A 19980-nucleotide genomic window follows, 5' to 3' on the forward strand; every position below is an offset into this window, starting at 1 on the left:
GCAAATCGGACTGCAAATTTACCACAACATGTTGGTGCCATGTCATGGCACCAAGCCAAGTTTCATTATTTTCATGCGTGTTTTGGATTTACAGGAATTAAAAAACTAAGTTTCTCAATGTTTCCAACCCAGCCACGACGCCCAGAATTTTGAATTTCATTCCCATTTCTTGCATGAAACCTAGAAATTTACCCGAGGACACACATGTGATTTTTCAACCAACTTTGGTGCACTGGAACATGTGCTTGTATTTCAAATTTGAATTATGCACACAAAGGTGACACGTTCCCTCCCAGAACCACGAGCCTTCTTGAGAGAAGCTCCGATTTGCAAGAAGCTTATACCAAATTTTGTTCCTATTCGGCCAATTTTTTTTACCACGGCATGGTACTACCATGACATGACACCATGCCAAGTTTCATGATTTTAAAACCAAGTTTCTCAACGTTCTCGACCGAGCCACGATGCCCAGATGTTTGAATTTTATTCTCATTTTTTGCATGGGACCTACTCCCTCCTTCCATCTATATAGGGCCTAATGTGTTTTTCAAGACAGCCTTTGACTATTGACAAGATTAATAGCACATGAGATGTATACTATGAAAATTATATTATTGGAAGCTCCTTTGACATACAAAATTGAAGGTATGCTTTGTGTAAGTTGCATGTCATATATTATTGCTCTAACGTTTGGTCAAAGTTAGCCTCGAAAAACGCATTAGGACCTATATAGATGGAAGGAGGGAGTAGAACTTCACCCGAGGACACAAATGTGATTTTTCAACCAACTTTGGTGCACGGGAGCATGTGCTTGTAGTTCAAATTTGAATTATGCACATTAAATGACCAAAAACTCAATTAATGTGTAAATAAGGCCAAATGAAGCCGGAATAATTCCAAAATTTAACAGGGCACTCATGTAGTTCTATGTTGCCTTTGTAAATAAACTCAAGGGGGACAGCATATATCGTTTCGCACTCAAAGGTGGCACGTTCCCTCTTAGAACCACGAGCCTTCTTGAGAGAAGCTTCAGTTTGCAAAAGCTTATACCAAAATCTGTTCCTATTCGGCAATTTTTTTTACCACAACATGGTAGTACCATGACATGACATCCATGCCAAGTTTCATGATTTTCAGACGTGTTTTGGATTTACAAGAATTTTAAAACCAAGTTTCTCAATGTTCTCGGTCGAGCCACGATGCCCAAATGTTTTAATTTTATTCTCATTTCTTGCATGGGACCTAGAAATTCACCCGAGGACACAAATGTGATTTTTCAACCAACTTTGGTGCACGAGAGCATGTGCTTGTAGTTCAAATTTGACTTATGCACATTAAATGACGAGAAACTCAATTGATGTATAAAAAACGACAAGCGAACCCGAAATAATTCCAAAATTTAACAGGGCACTAATGTAGTTCTATGTTGCCTTTGTTAAGAAACTCAAGGGGGGCAGCGTATATCATTTCACACTCAAAGGTGGCACGTTCCCTCTTAGAACCACGAGCTTCCAAATCGGCCCAATTTTTTACCACAACATGTTAGTGCCATGACATGACACCATGCCAAGTTTCATGATTTCCAGGCGAGTTTTGGATTTACATGAATTTAAAATCAAAGTTTCTCGATGTTCTCGGCCGAGTCATGACGCCCAGATGTTTGAATTTCACTCTCATTTCTTCCATGGGACCTAGAAATTCAACCAAGGACACACATGTGATTTTTCAACCCACTTTGGTGCAGCGGGGCATGTGCATGCAATTCATATTTAGATTATGCACATTAAAAGTCCAGAAACTCAGTTAATGTATAAAAAGGCCAAATGAACCCGAAATAATTCCAAAATTTAACAGGGCACTCATATAGTTCTATGTTGCCTCTGTAAATAAAATCAGGGGGAGGCAGCGTATATCGTTTCGCACACAAAGGTGACACGCTCCCTCTCGGAACCACGAAGCTTGTTGAGAGAATCTCCGATTTGCAAGAGGCTTATACCAAAACTTGTCCCAATTCAGCCAAAAATTATACGTATGAAAATAGGGTTTAGATTATCCCAAACATCTCGCTACCTAGACCAATAATGTACTATGATTTGAATTCAACATAAAATGGATACAAATATTTGAATTGGAGAGCGTATGGTAGATGTAGTTCATAGTGAAATATGATTACTGCTATATGTATGTCTTTTGTTATCAAGATAATATTTAAATTATTGTATAACTTGACAACAATCGTATTCAAATAAGGAAAATTGATTCAAATTTAGTCCATATGGTAGACGACAATATATATGTTCACATGGTGGAGTAAAATGTTCATATATGATGGAAGATCAAAATGTACGACTACATCAATTATAAACCGCAAGGTCACCTAACGATATATTCGAATTCAACATAACGTGGATTCAAAAATTGAAATTCGAGATCATGGCATCTGTAATCATATAAAAAGGGACATTACTCTTTCTTTGGTGGGAATTGATTTGTTTTTTGTTGTTGTTGAGGGAAGTGCGAATCGATTTGGTACTGTGCAGGGTAATCTTGTTCTCTTGATTTTGTTTACATTTTTCTTGTAGTTTTTTCAATGGCATCTATAGCAATATAGTAAAAGGGGACATGACTCTCTTGTGTCTTGTATGAATTGTTTTTTTACACGTTAAGTATGTTCTGCCGAACAAGGAATCCGCACCTTGTTATCCCGAAATTTTCAAGCTCGAGTATCTTTTGTCTCACCTGCTTTGAAACTCCCGCTTCTTCAACCCGCGCCGCGCCTTGTTATCCCGAAATTTGGACGCGCGCGAGAACTCCCTCCTCATCCGAAATCGCTCCCGCAGCCCAGACATGCGAAATCCCCCTTCTACCCCTCAGCCGGCAATGAAGCTCCATGTCGCGGTGTCAAAACCGGTGGGGGTACGCTGGTAACTTACCCTACATTTCGGACAAGCGCATCCCTAAACTTGGCCCCCCTCCCCCTTCGCCCCCCATTCATACACCGAGGCCGCCAAAACCCGCGAAACCCCACGCTCCTCCGTCGGCCTCCCGACCGCCACCTAGCCGGAGACTCTTCCCCGACTACGTCGTCCACCGCAACAGCTCGCCGCCCCTCATCCACCGCACCGGATGAGGATCCGTTGTCGATCTCGTCGTCCCGCCGGATCAGCCACCCCGTCCTCCACCTCCAAGGAGCTGCCCCAACGTTCGCCTCATCTATCGCGCCACCTCAATCCCCACAGCGCCGTCTTGACCCACCCCACCGGAACCGCAGCACCCTCACCAATTCCTCCGATGAAGCCAAGGCCAACTCGGCGCCACCAAGGAGGTTCTGCACTCGCCGCTGCATTCTATCTTTTATTCGATCTCACGGGGCTGCCGGTGCTCGATACCGAGCAGACATGGCGTGTCTCCATCGACGACACCGTCGCCGGCCACATCATCCACAACGTCTCTCCCCCATGTCGTTGCTTCCTCGGCGGCGACTTCCACAACGGCACTAGCTGCAACTGCTCCAGCTCTCGCTCGCGCTGCGGCTCTATTCTTGCTGTCGGTCGCGCTGCTGCACTGCTCCTGCTTTCGTTCATGCTACTGCTCTGCTCTTGCTCTTGCTTGCGCTGCTGCTGCTGCACGACCTCCGGCAGCTACAGGAGTTGCTGCTTTAGCACTCGCTCGCGGTGCTACTGCACGACTTGCTCTCTGCTAGTGCGTTCCCTGCTCAAGCGTCTGCTGATTTAGATCACTGCTTCTCTGCTACTAGTGCTCGAATGCCCTAAACATACATTGCAATGCTCTGTTACTAGTTCAATCAGTTTCAACAGTAAAATTCAGTTTCGACTGTGAAGTTCATTTTCTTCAGTTAAGTTCAGAGTGAACAGTACTTACAGCATTTGTCGGAGCGGCCGTGGCGCGGCTGATGCGTTTTACATCTAGCACTTTTTGGTGATGTATTTTACATCATCTATTGCAGATGATATTAGGGTCCCACTTCAGATTAACGTTGTCTGTCTTGTCATGATTCAGCCTCGTCGCCGTACACCTTAGGGGAGCTGCTCCAACGATAGAACCGTCCATCACAGCGGAGCAGTACCCTCGACGCCGTTTCCAGAGGCCTCGGATCTTCTTCCCCGCCCCCGACAGTCACACCAGCATCATCACCATCCTCCACGTCCAATCCAATGACGCTGAGGTCCACAAGGCTATGCCAAAGAGGTTGTACACTCGTCACATCACTTTGTTTCTCCATTCCTCTGTTCTTCCAATTCATGTGAGCCAAACACCCAGGTTGACTGAAATCCTATGTTTCCAAATGCTCTGTTTTGCATGTGCATTCCTATCCTATTCCTGTGTTTTTCCTGTCCCCACGTTTATAGAATCCTCCAATTCTAAGGAGCCCTTACATATTTACTTCATTTTCAGATAGGCGTCAAATAAAACTCTGTGTGTTATGTCCTGCTCCTGCCGTGCCGTCATCCACCCCACCTGAGGTGCACCATCGACAGAAGCGTTCACTGCAGCAGAGATCCCCCCTACAGACTTCCTTTCGCCACCTCAGATCATGTTCCCCGTTGCCGACAGCCATGCCAACTGCATTACCATCATCGACTGAGCAGATGAACCTGAGGACTACACAGTTCCGGAAGAGAGGTCGCATTCTTTCGTGTTTGCTTACGTTATACATCGGTTATTATTACCTGCTACTTTATCGTTCAATCTTGAGTTTTGAATTGCCCATGAGTCTCATGTCGAGCCAGCAACGAATAGTATCTGTCTACTATCTGGTTCATCTGGGGTCTTCTATGTGGTTCATGTTGGGTGGGCAACAAACAATAGATGATCCATTGTCCATCTTTTTAAACTGAAGCTATAATCTACCTGCTATCATTAGTTTTGGATCCATCCACTCGTTTGCTACCATCAGTCTTGATTTTTGCATGCACCCCTTAGGCCTTACAAAATCTAACTATTTTTTTATTATGCATGTCAGATATTGTACACAATCGTACTGAACATGTAGAGAAAAAGAGAAGACCGTTGCATGCGGATATAATGTCATGCAGGCGCCGCTCCATGGTGGGCGAAGTGGCCCCCCTCCTGCATTTCTAGATTGTATTCCAGAGGAAGATAACTGTTCAGATGGAGATTCAGAAGGAGCCGACCACGCCTGTTTACCACCTGAGGTGTTTGCTCTAACCTGGCATGCTGAAGTTGGTCATATCATGCATATGGCGCCTTGCATTGCTTATATTATACATCTTATATGTCATCAGCTTAGTTTAGATTTGCTTTGTGTGAATGCCACCTGTTTAGTTTCTATATCATACTCCCACCATTCCTAAATATTTGTCTTTTTAGATATTTCAACAAGTGACTACATATGGAACAAAATGAGTGAACCTACACTCTAAAATATGTCTATATACATCCGTATGTGGTAGTCCATTTGAAATCTCTAAAAAGACAAATATTTAGGAACGGAGGGAGTATATGGGAATTATACAATGCCATCTTCTTTAGCCAGGCATCATATACGTGAATCATGCAATGCCATCCTGTTTAGCCAGTCATCGTATATGTGAATTGTATCGTGCCATATTCTTTCCATAATGTATTCCATTTGTCAACAATGTTTATACATTCATCTACTCTTCCTGTGCATCAGCCATTTGAGTCAGTCACGGGAAAATCTGGAGTGAAAACAAGGTCTTCTGAGCAGTCAGTGCTACCTGTCGATGGAGATTTCTTGCCGGTTACAAATAGCTCCTCAGAGGAGGATTCAGAGAGAGATGACCAGTCGTATTCCCCCCCGAGGTGCATGCTCTAACTTGACTGGGTTATATTGCTCATATCATGCATATGGTGTCTTGCATTGCCACACCATCTGCTTAGATTAGACATGCTTTGTGTGAATGCCTCCTGTTTGCTTTCTATATCAGATATGTGAATTATGCAATGCCATGTTTTTCAGCCAGTTATCATATATGTGAATTATGCACCGCCATGGAGCCAGGCATCATATATGTGAATTATCTCATGCCATCTTTTTTTCATTACATATTCCATTTGTCGACAATCTATGTATATTGAACTAATCTTCATGTGTATCAGCCATTTGAGCTGGTTATGGAAAAATCTAGAGTGAAAACAAGGTCTTCAGAGTAGGCAATGGTACCTGTTGAAGCATATATCTCGATGGTTACAGGGAGCTCCTCAGAGGAGGATTCAGAGACAGATGACCAGTCCTATATCCCACCTGAGGTGTATGCTCTAAGTTGCAATGTTTATATTTCTCATATGATGCATATGGTGTCTTGCATTGCTTAGTTTAGACATCATATGCACAATATTGAATTCTATCTGCTTAGTTTAGAGATCATACATGCAAGTGCCAGCTGCTTAGTATATGAATCAATTATGTCAATTATATCATGCCATCCTGTATACTTAGACAACATGTATGTGAATTATTTCATCCCAACCTATTTTAGAAAGACATCATATAGTTTTGTCATGTCATCCTGTTTAGGTACTCATCATATGTTGAATTATGCCATTATATCCTGTTAAGTTATCCATCATATATCTAAAACTGTGTCATGCTATCCTGTTTAGTTAGGCATCATATATGTGAAATTGCGTCATGCTGCCCTGTTTGGTTAGACAACATATATGTGAATTACCACATCTTTCTATCATACAATGTCTGTACGTTCAATTTCTTTTCTTGTTTATCAGCCATTTGAATTGGAGGGGGTGATGGCAGTATCTAAGGGAGCAAAAACCCATTCTTCACAAAAGACAGTGCTACCCGTCGATGCAGATAGAACCATGGTTGTACTGGCCCACAAACTAGCCCCACCACACATAATCGAGACTCTTCCAGATTGCACACTTACACCGTTAGGCAGAGAACCAGCTACAACCCATCTAACCGCAACCCCAGCGGATAGTAACCTACTTATAGTTGACAAAGCACCATGTCCACCACAGAGTACCCCCACACGAGCAGTTTGTAAAGCTACTGTAGTGCCCAAAGCACGAAGACCACCACAGCTAACCCAAACTCCCCATTTAAAGCAGAAGAGCAACTGTTCTCAGGTCAGATTCCATAGCTATGGTCCATACTCCTTTGCTGTTGCATCACTGTATTTACTCATACCAACTACTTTCGAATTTGAAGGATCCAATTGAAACTCCAATGGCGCAACATGTATGTTTTAAACCTATTTCTTTAACTGGATTGCCGTTCTAACTTCTTGCTCTATGTTGATTTCAGTTTAAGTTGTATAAACAGTTATGTTCTCATGTGATGCACATTACAAGTGCTGCCAATGCTGTGTAGTTTCTCACACTTATATTCTGTCTATGCTGTTGTGTCTTAAAAATATATGAGTTGAACTGTGTCTCTATCTTGATTAGGGAACATAAACTAGAATGATATGGACAATACAGTGACCATAGTACATAGATATATGTTTGTGTCATGCTGTTATCCTGTCCACCTTACTACTGAACCAGTTTACCAAAATGAGTTTCGTATACTACAAGCTAAACCTGTGATGTGTCTGCTTGTTTCTCTTGTAGTATGCAAACAAAATATTGGAGAAGAGCACCCCACTATGCAATGGTAGAGAAAGTAATGCAGATAAGGTTCAAGATAGTGAGACAACCCTGTTGGTCTCCAAGAAAGGTGATAAAAACGATCTTGTAGACAGTGAGAAAACCCCACAGTCCTGCGTTGATGTAGTGTTCGAGTTATTGGCCCGCTGGCACAAGCTCTTCGAACTCATGCCTGAATCACTTCGGCTTCTTCAGTCTCAACTACAAGCTGAAAGGCATCAGTCAGCTGTGCTGTGGCAAGAAGCCGAAGGACTGAGGAAGTCCCTGCAGAATTCAAATGCGTACTTTCTTGTGCAACAACAAGCGCTGGAGGATTTAAGCGCCAAACAAGAGAAAGTTAATAAGCTTGCTAAGCATCTTGCCAGCATTATGGGTACCCAGGATATTGTTTCTTGAACTCTTATGAAGTGGTTTCAGTTCTGGACTTGTTTTGCTGCGGCGTTTATATGCTGCTTTGTTCCCTATATTTGCACTGGTGGCGAACTTTGATGCCCAGTGGATGTAATATGTGTAATAGCCGTGATAGCCTAGCATAAGTTGCTTGCTTATTTATTTCCTTGTTGTCTTGTTTATTTGTTTGCTTGTAGTTAGTCCAGTTCTTTTTCCGCGGTTTGCTAGTGGCTGCAATAACCTATTTTTTAAAACTAGGCCATAATAACCATGGGCTAATATTTACTGTAGTGACACTGGGCCTCCTATGGGCCGTAGAAACAGTGGGCCTTCTACGGGCCGTAGAAACAGTAGGCCTTCTACGGGCCGTAGAAACAATGGGCCTTCTACGGCCGTAGAAACAATGGGCCTTCTACGGGCCGTATCATCAATGGGCCTTATACGGGCCGTATGATCGATTGGCCAAACATGGGCCAATAACAGGCCGCATTATGGCCTTAAACAGGCTAGAGTTGGAATCGTCCGTTCATGGGCCGACCATAACGGGCCATCATTAATAGGCCGTATTTGATGACACTATGAAAACGGCCCAACGTATTAACGGACCACAAACGGGCCGACTGTAACCATGGGCTGAATTTGGCCCACAAGCAGAAAATGACAGTAATGGGCCGTAAGTAAACGAATGCTGGAAATGAGACCAAGAATAAATGGGCTCTGAGAAGGTCAAAAGATAACATGTGCTGGAAACGGCCCAACGGAATAACGGCCAATTAATGGGTATAGAGTGATACACTGTTCATTACGGGCCAGTTTCACCACGGGCCGTTAATGGGTGTAAAGTGATACACTGTTCATTATGGGCCAGTTTCATCACGGGCCGTTAATAGGCCAAGAGTTACATAGGGCCTCATATGGGCCAAAAGATGTCATGGGCCATATATGGGCCAGAAGTGAAAACGGGCTGGAATCATATTGGATGGCCCAGATGACGCTACTGGGCCTAATTCGGATAGGGCGTAACGGGCCTTGGGTTAGCGGGCTGTAAATGGGCTATATGCGAACATGTCGTTAATAGGCTTTCCATGGGCCGGCCCGCCACCTTTTGACCAAGTCAAACGGGCTGGCCTTTTCACGGGAATGGGCCTCTGTTGGGCCGTGCCACGTGTCGACATATCATAGGCGCCTTCTGTCCAATGAGTGGATGACATCTGTCCCAACGATGAGCCGACACGTGTTTCCTCCAGCCAATGATGATTTTACATGTGGAAAATCCCCATTGGTCGGGGCTGTTAACGGGTTATCGGATCCAAAACCTGACCCGATAGCTTAACAGCGTTCCGTTACGGTGGATGCCACGTGTCGGTCACCCTTGATGAAAGCACTTCTGTGACGCGTGATTTATCGTCATGGAAGTGCACACTTCCGTGATGATAATTTTGGTAATGTCATGGAACACTTCTACGACATCACAGGTATGACTATCTTGATTCCGTCATAAAATCGTCATGGATGTACATGCATGACAAAAAACGCGACCTACTGTGACAAACACGTATCATCACCGAAGTGTATTTTTTGTAGTGCTAGTACGACGCCATCTACAAACAACCCTTGGCTCATCAACGGGGACTTCAACCTCATATACAAAGCTAGTGACAAGAACAACAACAACATCAATCATAGAATGATGGGGAAATTCCGGGCTGCGACCGACGCCGCGGGCCTCCACGATATTAGATGCAAAAACCGTAGGTTTACTTGGAGCAATGAGCGCAAGGACCCAACCTTAGTGAGAATCGACAAGTTTTTCTATAACACGGCTAGGGACGTCCTTTTCCCGTCCTTCCTCCTCCACGCTGCCTCGACATCCTACTCCGATCACTGCCCGGTGCTGCTTGCGACAGCCACCACACCACATCGACTGGCTCGGTTCCGCTTCGAATCCTTTTGGCCGCGTGATGAAGCCATGTACCTAGGGTAGGGGCATGGACATGTCCAAAGAGCCCTACCCTGGGACATCCCTAGGAGAAGTCACCTTTCAATCAACTTGAAGGTATCCCACTCGACGGGTTCAAGACACTCGACCAAGAAGCCATCACTCGACCACGAAGCCAACCACTCGACTGCCAGGAGACCTAAAGTCACTCCGTAGGCAAACGGTCAGCTATTAAGTAGTCTTTATGGTCATTATCACACTTTATTAGGGGCGTTACCAGTAACGCCCAACCTTAAATGTACCTTAAACCCTGCATTACTAAGGGCAGGAGGGGGCCGGCGAACTCTATATAAGCCACCCCCTCCTCAGTATGAAGGGTTCGCACCCCTGTTATTCACACGCCAGTAATCCAATCGACCGCCTCCGGGCACCGAGACGTAGGGATGTTACTTCCTCCGCGAAGGGCTTGAACTCGTACATCTTGGTGTGTTTACAACTTCCCAATAGCTGAGATCTAGCCTCTCCATACATACCCCCCTACATCACTGTCAGAGTTAGAACCACGACACCGCGCTTTCCCCGCTTCCATGCAACGGTGAAACACGCATGGGACCGCCCAGTCGCCTCTAGGTGTGCTTTCAGACGCATCCAAATCAAGCTAGATAGGGTGGCAAAGGACCTCAAGATCTGGGCAAAAAGTTTCTTTAGTAGCACCAAGCTACAGCTGCACATCGCAAATGAGGTGGTTCTCCGCCTCAACATCGCCTAGGAGCACATGCGGCTTTCCAACAGCGAGCTCGTCCTTCAGAATCTACTCAAGCTTCGTGTCCTGGGCCTTGCCGCAATCGAGCGTGCCAGGAAACGTCAGGCCTCGCGTGTCACCTGGCTGCGGGCCGGCGATGCGCGGACGACTTTCTTCCAAGCCAAGATCAATTCCAGGAGGCAGAAAAACTTCATCCACGCCATTACACGCCAGCATCCGTGGTTACCTCGCACGACGACAAGGCAAAGGCAATCTACGACCACTTCAGCACTACCCTGGGGGCCGCGTCCGTCAGAAACACCACCATCGATTGGGGCTCGATCACCCTGCCCACCCTGCCGGCGGCGGGCCTAGATAATCCCTTCTCAGAGGATGAGGTGTGGCAGGCAATCTGCGCCTCACCCTAGGAGAAAGCGTCGGGGCCAGACGGATTCAATGGAACCTTCTTCCGAACGTTTTGCCCAATCATCAACCTCGACATCATGGCGGTTTTTCATCAGTTCTACCACCTGTCGGGAGGCGACATTGCCGCCATCAACAAGGCGATGATCGTTCTCCTCCCAAAGAAGGACGGGGTGACGACGATCATGGATTATCGACCGATTAGCCTCATACACTCTATCGCGAAGCTTATCTCCAAAGTACTCTCCATCAGGCTAGCAAAAGTGATCCACACAATCATTTTTCCGGCACAGACGGCCTTCCTCAAGACAAAATGCATCCATGATAGTTTCCTCTATGTGCAAAACACCGTCCGCTACCTGCATCGCCGCAAAAATCCCACGCTCCTCATGAAGCTCGACATTGAGAAGGCGTTCGACACGGTCTCCTGGGACTATCTACTCGAACTTCTACAACAGTTAGGGTTTAGTGCATGCTGGCGCGGTTCGGTGGCCCTGCTCCTTTCTTCGACGTCCTCATCGGTCTCTCTGAACGGGGTGCTGGGCTGCCACATCACCCACCGCCGAGGCCTACGGCAAGGCGACCCACTATCGTTGTTCCTCTTCATTCTCGCCATAGACCCACTGCACCACCTGCTTGCGGAGGCAGTGGAGCAATGGCTGCTGCAACGGATCCTAGGGAGAGAGCTGAAGCTAGGGTTAGCCTGTATGCCGACGATGCTGTTGTTTTCATCAACCCAACCTGACAGGAGGTTGACTCCCTGCTGAACATTCTCCACGACTTCGGGCGCGCCACGGGGCTCTGCATCAACACGAGAAAATCGACGGCGTCTCCGATCAGCTGCGACGACCTCAACCTTGACGATGTGCTTCACAACTTCGGTGGCTCCATTGCGCACTTTCCCACTAAATACCTAGGGCTATCGCTTATACTGGCCGGCTTTGGCTCGTGCACCTTCAATTCATCATAGATAGAATCAAAGCCTGGCTTGCGGGATGAAAGGGCAGGCTGATCCACATCGTGGGACGGCACGTGCTGGTTCACTGCGTCCTCAGCGCCACGCTTACCTTCGCGCTAACCGTTATGCGGATGCCCAAGAAGATCCTCAAGGAAATCGACAAGTGCCATTGCAGCTTCCTCTGGAGACAAGATGAGGAGATCACCGGCGCCAGTTACAAGGTGAACTGGGCAATGGTCTGCACGCCAACGGCAAACAGGGGCCTGGGGGTCCCTGATCTCCAGCGTTTCGGTCGTGCTCTTCGACTCCATTGGCCATGGCTATCATGGCGCCACCCTGAAAGGCCTTGGGTGGGCTCGGATCTACCCTGCAACACCGGCCACCTATCGCTTTTTACGGTGGCTACCGCAGTCAGCATCGGGCTGGCACGTCGGCTTCTTTTCGGAACTCGCCGTGGCTGGGTTCGGGCACACTCGCCCAACAATTCCCAAGGCTGGCCAAGCACGCCCGAAGAAAGAACATGACGGTGAAGGCCGCTCTCGCGGCCGATGTCTGGATCGGAGACCTAGCTCACGGCCGCACCGATGACCTGCTCCACGACTTCCTAGCCATGCACAAGAGGGTACACGACGCAGCCGAAAACCTACGAGCTGACACCCCTGACTCCATCAGCTGGACAAAAGAGCGATCGGGCCAATACTCAGCAAGATCGTCCTACCAGATGCAATTCCAGGGCATGACATCTTCATGCTTCGACAAGATCATCTGGAAGGTTTGGGCCCCCGGCAAGATCAAGATGTTCGCTTGGCTGATGCTCCAGAACAAGCTCTGGTGCAATGATAGGCTCCAGCTCCGTGGTTGGAAGAACGAGTACTTCTGTCAACTATGCATCCGGAACCTCGAATCCTCAAGTCACCTGTTTTGGGAATGCCCAATGGCAAGGAGGGTCTGGGAAACAGTCAGTACATGGACGGGCTGCTCCTCCCTAGCCCCAAACGAGAGTTGGCACAATCAACAGCACACTTCCATTGTGCTTGGCATCCTGAAAAGATCCGCAACAAGATGGCGTAGGGGAAACAACACGCTCTTGTTGCTCACCTGCTGGGAGCTATGGCAGGAACGAAACAACGCTACTTTCACGAGAAGTATACCAAGTGATAGAGGTGAGGGTGTCCCGATCTTTTGATGAGACGATAACTATCGATTTGGTGGAGACGACTTTGACAATCCGACTACAAACGTGCACGACATTGCGCCTTAGCAATCGCTAAACCAATCTCCCGAGGTTACTGACGATGCTGGAAGCACGATCAGCCTGACCACGAAGGTCTATTCCTGGACGCAATCGAAGAACAAGCAAGAATATGATAATGCAATCTGAATATTGCGAATATAGATGAAGTATTGATAAAGGTGGGGATCCGAAAGCGGTCTTGGTCTGGTCGTTGGACACAAACGAAGTACACGAAGTTGCAATGGCTAACTTTTAACTAAACAATTCCCAAGGAAAAAGCTACTAGATGGATCTACTTATATAGGAGCAAGGGGTCGCGGCCAAGGAGGTGGGCGGACGTCCCAAGGCAGCCTAAAACTAACCCTAGGTCGTACAAGGCTCATGGGCCCAAGTGGAGGTGATGCAACACCTTTGGGCTTGTAGTTTGACTCGGATTCTGCTGCAACATCAGATTGTTTCGTCCATAACTCAACGCTCCGGACGAATTTGAAGGTGAATCCAATTGGGTTGGAAAGAGCACGAAATCTAGTTTCCAACAAAAAAAGAATCACCCAATTCGGAGTCCGTATGAAAAAGTTGTTGGCATTTTGAGTCAGGTATGTCTGTGCAGTCCGAATCTGAATTCAGAACGTGAGAGACTTGGACTCTATCTTCTCTTGGCCCAAAAGTGACGTGAGAGGACTTTTTGAACAAAACCTAAACTTCTTATTTTCCCTTATCTTCATATGTGGATTGTACAAATGTCCCATACACCTGCAATTAGACAAAACACAAAAGTGTGTGAAGTATTTTTGTTCTGGATAACATAAATAGATTATTGAATAGTTTGCAGTAGAAATCACCTAACAAATATGCATGTATGCAATATTTTTGGTTGTATCCAAGGTAGTCATGTCCTCATCATCCTCCCCTTCTTGAAAATAAAGCCGTCCTCGACGTTGCTTAATCTGAAATGTGGCTAACAAAAGAGACAAGGTGTACATGTTATATATGTATATGTCATCCATTTTAACTTCCCTTGATTTTTGCACATATGACACATGTATACATGAGTAAATTTCATTGTTCATAAAATCTAAAGCCAAAAAATTATCACAAAAAGTAGAAGGCATGAAAATATTGCAACTCAGTTTGCATATATAAGTGAAGCTCTTATTCATTTCAAAAGATTGGCAATGTTCATCATTAAACCATCCTAACTTCGATGAATAAACCTTACTTGCATCAAATTTACATGCTACAACATGCTTAAATAAGCAAACATGCAATAAGTCATTGGACACAGAATCATCATCAAGATTAGAGGTCATATGAAAATGATTAAACATTGGTTCTTTTGCATCAACAGTTAATTCAATGGGTGCACTCAAAATTGTTGCTATTTCAGATGTTTGATCACATGACGCATTCATGACAGTAACAAGAGTCTCTAAAATAGGTGGTGTGCTCAAATCAACAGGTAACTCAACACATGATGCATTCAAGTTAACTAGGCATGCATCATTCTCATGTGAAGTTATATCATCAATACCTTTACTGTTACCTTGTCGCGGAGATGTAGCTGATGTAGGTACGGACATTGACAATGTACCATACTCTTGAGATGATATCACGCTCACAATCCGAGGTGGGGCTGCTCTTGTAGGTGCAACGGTGGAGTAACCAACCGGCGGTGGTGAGCATGAACTGGAATAGTAGTTGTTGTAGTCACCCAATGCATCCTCCTGTATCTGTCTCTCTAAGGTACAAGCACGGACATACATACCAGTAATGCAACGAGGAATATACTGAAATCTTGCCTGAATATCATGGTTCAAACCACCAAAAAATCTATTCATTGTATCATCCTCAGATTCTTCTATTTCATAATGATGCATATAAGATTTGAACTCTTGGTAGTAAGCATGAACAGTGTTACTGCTTGTTTTAATTGCTCCAATTTGCGACGCAATTGACGATGATAGTAAGGAGGAAATTTTTTTTGTCTCATTACAGCTTTCAAAACTTTCCAAGTTGTGGGTTGGTTATCAATGTTTTTCTTACAATGTACACTCCACCAAACAGAAGCAAAACCAGTAAATGCTCTAGTGGTAGCTCGTACTCTCTCAAGTTCAGAAAAATCATGGTGACTAAAAAATTGTTCTACTTCAAGCTCCCATGCTAGATAAATAGCAGGATTAAATCTATCCTCAAATGATGGTAAAGAGATAACCTGACCATATGCTTGTGTGTGTTGTCCCAACTCTCGTGATGGTGAAGATGTGTCCGTCGTCCAAGAACTTCTATCTCTGGAACCTATCATGATTAGTAGAAACAAGAACCAAAATTCGAGAATAATGTTCCTATGAACTACTAGGATGTGGTTGTAAAGTGCTCACAGTAAAGCAAATATCAATATCTTACAAGTTCTTACCATGCGGCAGGTGGTGACAGGCAACCAGCGGTGTCAAATAACTCCGAAGATTGTGTAAAGCGATTGCCAGGGGAACGTACGTATACATGGTGTAGAAATATGTGGAGCTGGGTTGGCTATATATGGTAGCAAAGGATTAGCAATAATCAATTCATAGATGCAATGTTGAATAAACGCTCAACGACGGTACTATGCTGGTCCTAGGCTAGACCAAACTAGAGACGCGAGCCTAGAACACTAATGAGGTCACGTCGTAGCACACGAAGTTGATAGAGGCGAGGGTGTCCCGATCTTTCGATGAGATGATAACTATCGATTTGGTGGAGACGACTTTGACAATCCGACTACAAACGTGCACGACGTTGCGCCTTAGCAATCGCTAAACCAATCTCCCGTGGTTACTGACGATGCTGGAAGCACGATCTGCCTGACCACGAAGGTCTATTCCTGCACGCAATCGAAGAACAAGCAAGAATATGATAATGCAGTCTGAATATTGCGAATATAGATGAAGTATTGATAAAGGTGGGGATCCGAAAGCGGTCTTGGTCTGGTCGTTGGACACAAACGAAGTACACAAAGTTGCAATGGCTAACTTTTAACTAAACAAATCCCAAGGAAAAAGCTACTAGATGGATCTACTTATATAGGAGCAAGGGGTGGCGGTCAAGGAGGTGGGCGGACGTCCCAAGGCAGCCTAAAACTAACCCTAGGTCATACAAGGCTCATGGGCCCAAGTGGAGGTGATGCAACACCTTTGGGCTTGTAGTTTGACTCGGATTCTGCTGCAACATCAGATTGTTTTATACATAACTCAACGCTCCGGACGAATTTGAAGGTGAATCCAATTGGGTTGTAAAGAGCACGAAATCTAGTTTCCAACAAAAAAAGAATCACCCAATTCGGAGTCCGTATGAAAAAGTTGTTGGCGTTTTGAGTCAGGTATGTCTGTGCAGTCCGAATCTGAATTCAGAACATGAGAGACTTGGACTCTATCTTCTCTTGGCCCAAAAGTGACATGAGAGGATTTTTTGAACAGAACCTAAACTTCTTATTTTCCCTTATCTTCATATGTGGATTGTACAAATGTCCCATACACCTGCAATTAGACAAAACACAAAAGTGTGTGAAGTATTTTTGTTCTGGATAACATAAATAGATTATTGAATAGTTTGCATTAGAAATCACCTGACAAATATGCATATATGCAATATTTTTGGTTGTATCCAAGGTAGTCATGTCCTCATCATCAAGTGCCTCCAATATCATCAGGAGGATCAATGACTACATCGAGATTTGGCGAGTCGCGGGCGCAACCTGCATCGAGAGCCCCTTCGGGGATCCACCATGAAATGTAAACCCTAGGATATCTTGTCACTTGAGGATTGTCGGTCTGTGGCAAGCCCTCGGATCCTCTGGATCCTCACCACCTTGGTTTTCTCCACTGCTTTCTGCTAATGATCAATGAAAAGCCATCATCGCTGGATCTTTCCAAAAAAACAATTATTGGGTTAGTCAGATTGATACCCATCATGGGCTCACCATGGAGCATATCGAGGAATTCGCCTTACTATGGGAAAAGCTATCCTCTGTTACTCTCGACAATGATGCGCATGATACTATCCTATGGAATTTCACGTCTCATGGAGAATACTCGGTGTTGATGGCCTATATGGTGCAGTTTGTGGGACACACGACAAGCATCATGCCTGCTGCTGTTTGGAAGGGTTGGGCCCCTTCGAAATGCAATTTTTTTGCTTGGTTGATAATTAAAAATAGAGTTTGGACAGCCGATCGATTGCACCGTCGTGGATGGCCGAACTGCAACCTATGCCCAGTTTGCAAGCAAGTGTAGGAAACCGCAACACACCTTCTCTTCCAATGCAGGTTCTCCCAGCGTGTCTGGATCGAGGTTGCAACATGGCTTGGTATACATGATGATGTGGTGAGGAGCCGGCAACATGAGGTTTTGGTTCGAGAATGGTGGATTAAAAATGTGGTTGAGCATGGAGATCAAAGAAAGGCTATCGCCTCCCTGTTCATGCTCATGTCTTGGGAGATTTGGAAAGAGCATAATGGAAGGGTTTTCCGTAACACCGCCACTACGGCGATGATGCTCATCGCGAAGATAAAAGAGGAGGACCATCTTTGGGCTATTGTTAGTGCCACCCACTTGAGTATTGTAATGCCGCGAGAGTAGATATTTGTCTCCCGCTTTGCGGTCATTTGTCTTAAAACTTCTTCCTTAATAAATGAAAATGGCAAATCTTTTGCCTTGTTTAAAAAAATTGCTTGTCAGAAAAGCTATCAAGGCATGTCTACAAACCAAACATGAGTGTGAGCATACACTTACAACTTGCAATCTTGCATATACTAGTATGCAGGTGTGCCACAACTTGTGTGAGCCGCCTGTTTATGTATGTCCTTGATAATTCAGAAGTTGTTTCAGCTAACCTACCAATATGAATATAAATTAAATTGCAAGAGCCAACAACAATTGCAAAGGATGCATGCACTTCGTCGTCCAGGAGAAAGATAGCCGAGAGAACTAGAGAGAGGAGCAGCCTGGTGGCGTATCGGTAAAACCGGAGGGAGGGAGGGAGGGAGAGAGATAGATAGAGAGAGAGAGAGAGAACTTACGCGCGAGCCGGTGGTGGTGTTGGTTGGGGGGGGGGTGGTCCAGGGGCCAACAGACTTGCGGAGGGGGTCTCCCCTAGGGTCGGTGCACCAGGAGTGCCTGAGGGGTATGTGGGGCTGCCCCTTGGGCCAACCAAGGGAACAACCCACTAGGACCCTCCAATGCCTTCTAAAAAAATCTAGGACGCTCTCAGAACACTTCTGGATTCATCTTGTACACTTTCGAAATCATCCGGTGCCCTTCTCTCATACTCCTATGATGAGATTATTACTTTGCCTGCGCTAGCCTTATTTGATCTTTTCAAGGGTAAATGCATTATCATGCCAGAGGACATTTATGCTTATTGGGGCCTGACATAGACCCCAACACCTGAGCCAACACCCGAGCCAGAGCCGGCCCCAGAGCCTGTTTACCAGTGGGAGCCACATGATCCCGTCTATTAGTGGGACCCTCAGGAGCCCCAGTATTACCCAGGAGGCAACCACTTTGGCCCATGGCCATAGACCAACTTAGGCCAAAAGCCTAAGCTTGAGGAAGTACGTATTTATCACCGACATTACATTCATGTACCACATATTCATTTTAGTTGTCGGTGTCCATCCTTTTTCATCATATATCCATGGTAGTTTTATTTTCATTTTCTTCTTGTGTGTTTGAAAAACTTTGGAAATCCAAATTTATTTCTCGCTTCGCTTTGGTTTTTATTTCTTGTTTAGTTAGTGTCGTGGAATTGTCACGGAAAATGTCCTAGCAAAAGGACTTAGTCGCGGAGCCATCGCAACAGGGTTAGCTTAAATGGGTTAAACGGGACAAAGGACACAAGGAGTTTATACTGGTTCGGCCCCTTGCGGTGAAGGTAAAGGCCTAATCCAGTTGAGGTGGTATTGCTTATGTCTCAATTACCAGGGAGCGAATACGCTTGACCTAGTTTTCAATTTGTTGTCTCTTGCCCTAAGCCGCCGCCGGGTCGTCCCTTTATATACACAGGTTAACGCCCAACAGCTTACAGAGTCCCGACCAGTTCATAACAACGTTTCCGGCTCGGTGACCAAATACACATTCCTTACAATACAAGTCATACATATATGGCGGTTTTACACTTATGGGCTTTAAGCCGCCTCTGGGCTCTAGGCCTTTTTAACGAGTCTTCATAATGAACCGCCATCTTTAGCATCTTTATGGGCTTTGTCTTGATAGACCGCCATGGCTTAACCTGGCCCCTCCTGGGTGGGTTAACCCAATAGTTATATCCCCAACATTAGGCCCCAGGTTGATTTGAACTTGTTCATGTCAATCTTCAACACATAGAAAAAACCGTCTTCACTTGTTCTCTGCAAGATAGCGTAACCCGCCATGACATCATCTCCTGGAATTACGGAAACTCACCATGACATCATCTGTCATTAATTTTGCACGATACCCAGCATATCTTAATGGATCCTTATCTTTAATTAACCATCCCGAAAATCAAGGCATCCAAGGATAATCATTCTTTGGCCTCCTCATTTCTCGCGCCCGCTTATTGACCCTTTCCTTATAAATAGGACCCGACAGCCTTTCCATTTTACCCTTCTTCTTCTCATCTTCAACCTCTACCTTCGCGACGCACCTGCACGCCTGAGCACC

Source organism: Triticum urartu, chromosome 2A (genome assembly GCF_056163025.1).
Source record: "Triticum urartu cultivar PI428250 chromosome 2A, HENAU_Tu73, whole genome shotgun sequence".
Lineage (NCBI taxonomy): Eukaryota > Viridiplantae > Streptophyta > Magnoliopsida > Poales > Poaceae > Triticum > Triticum urartu.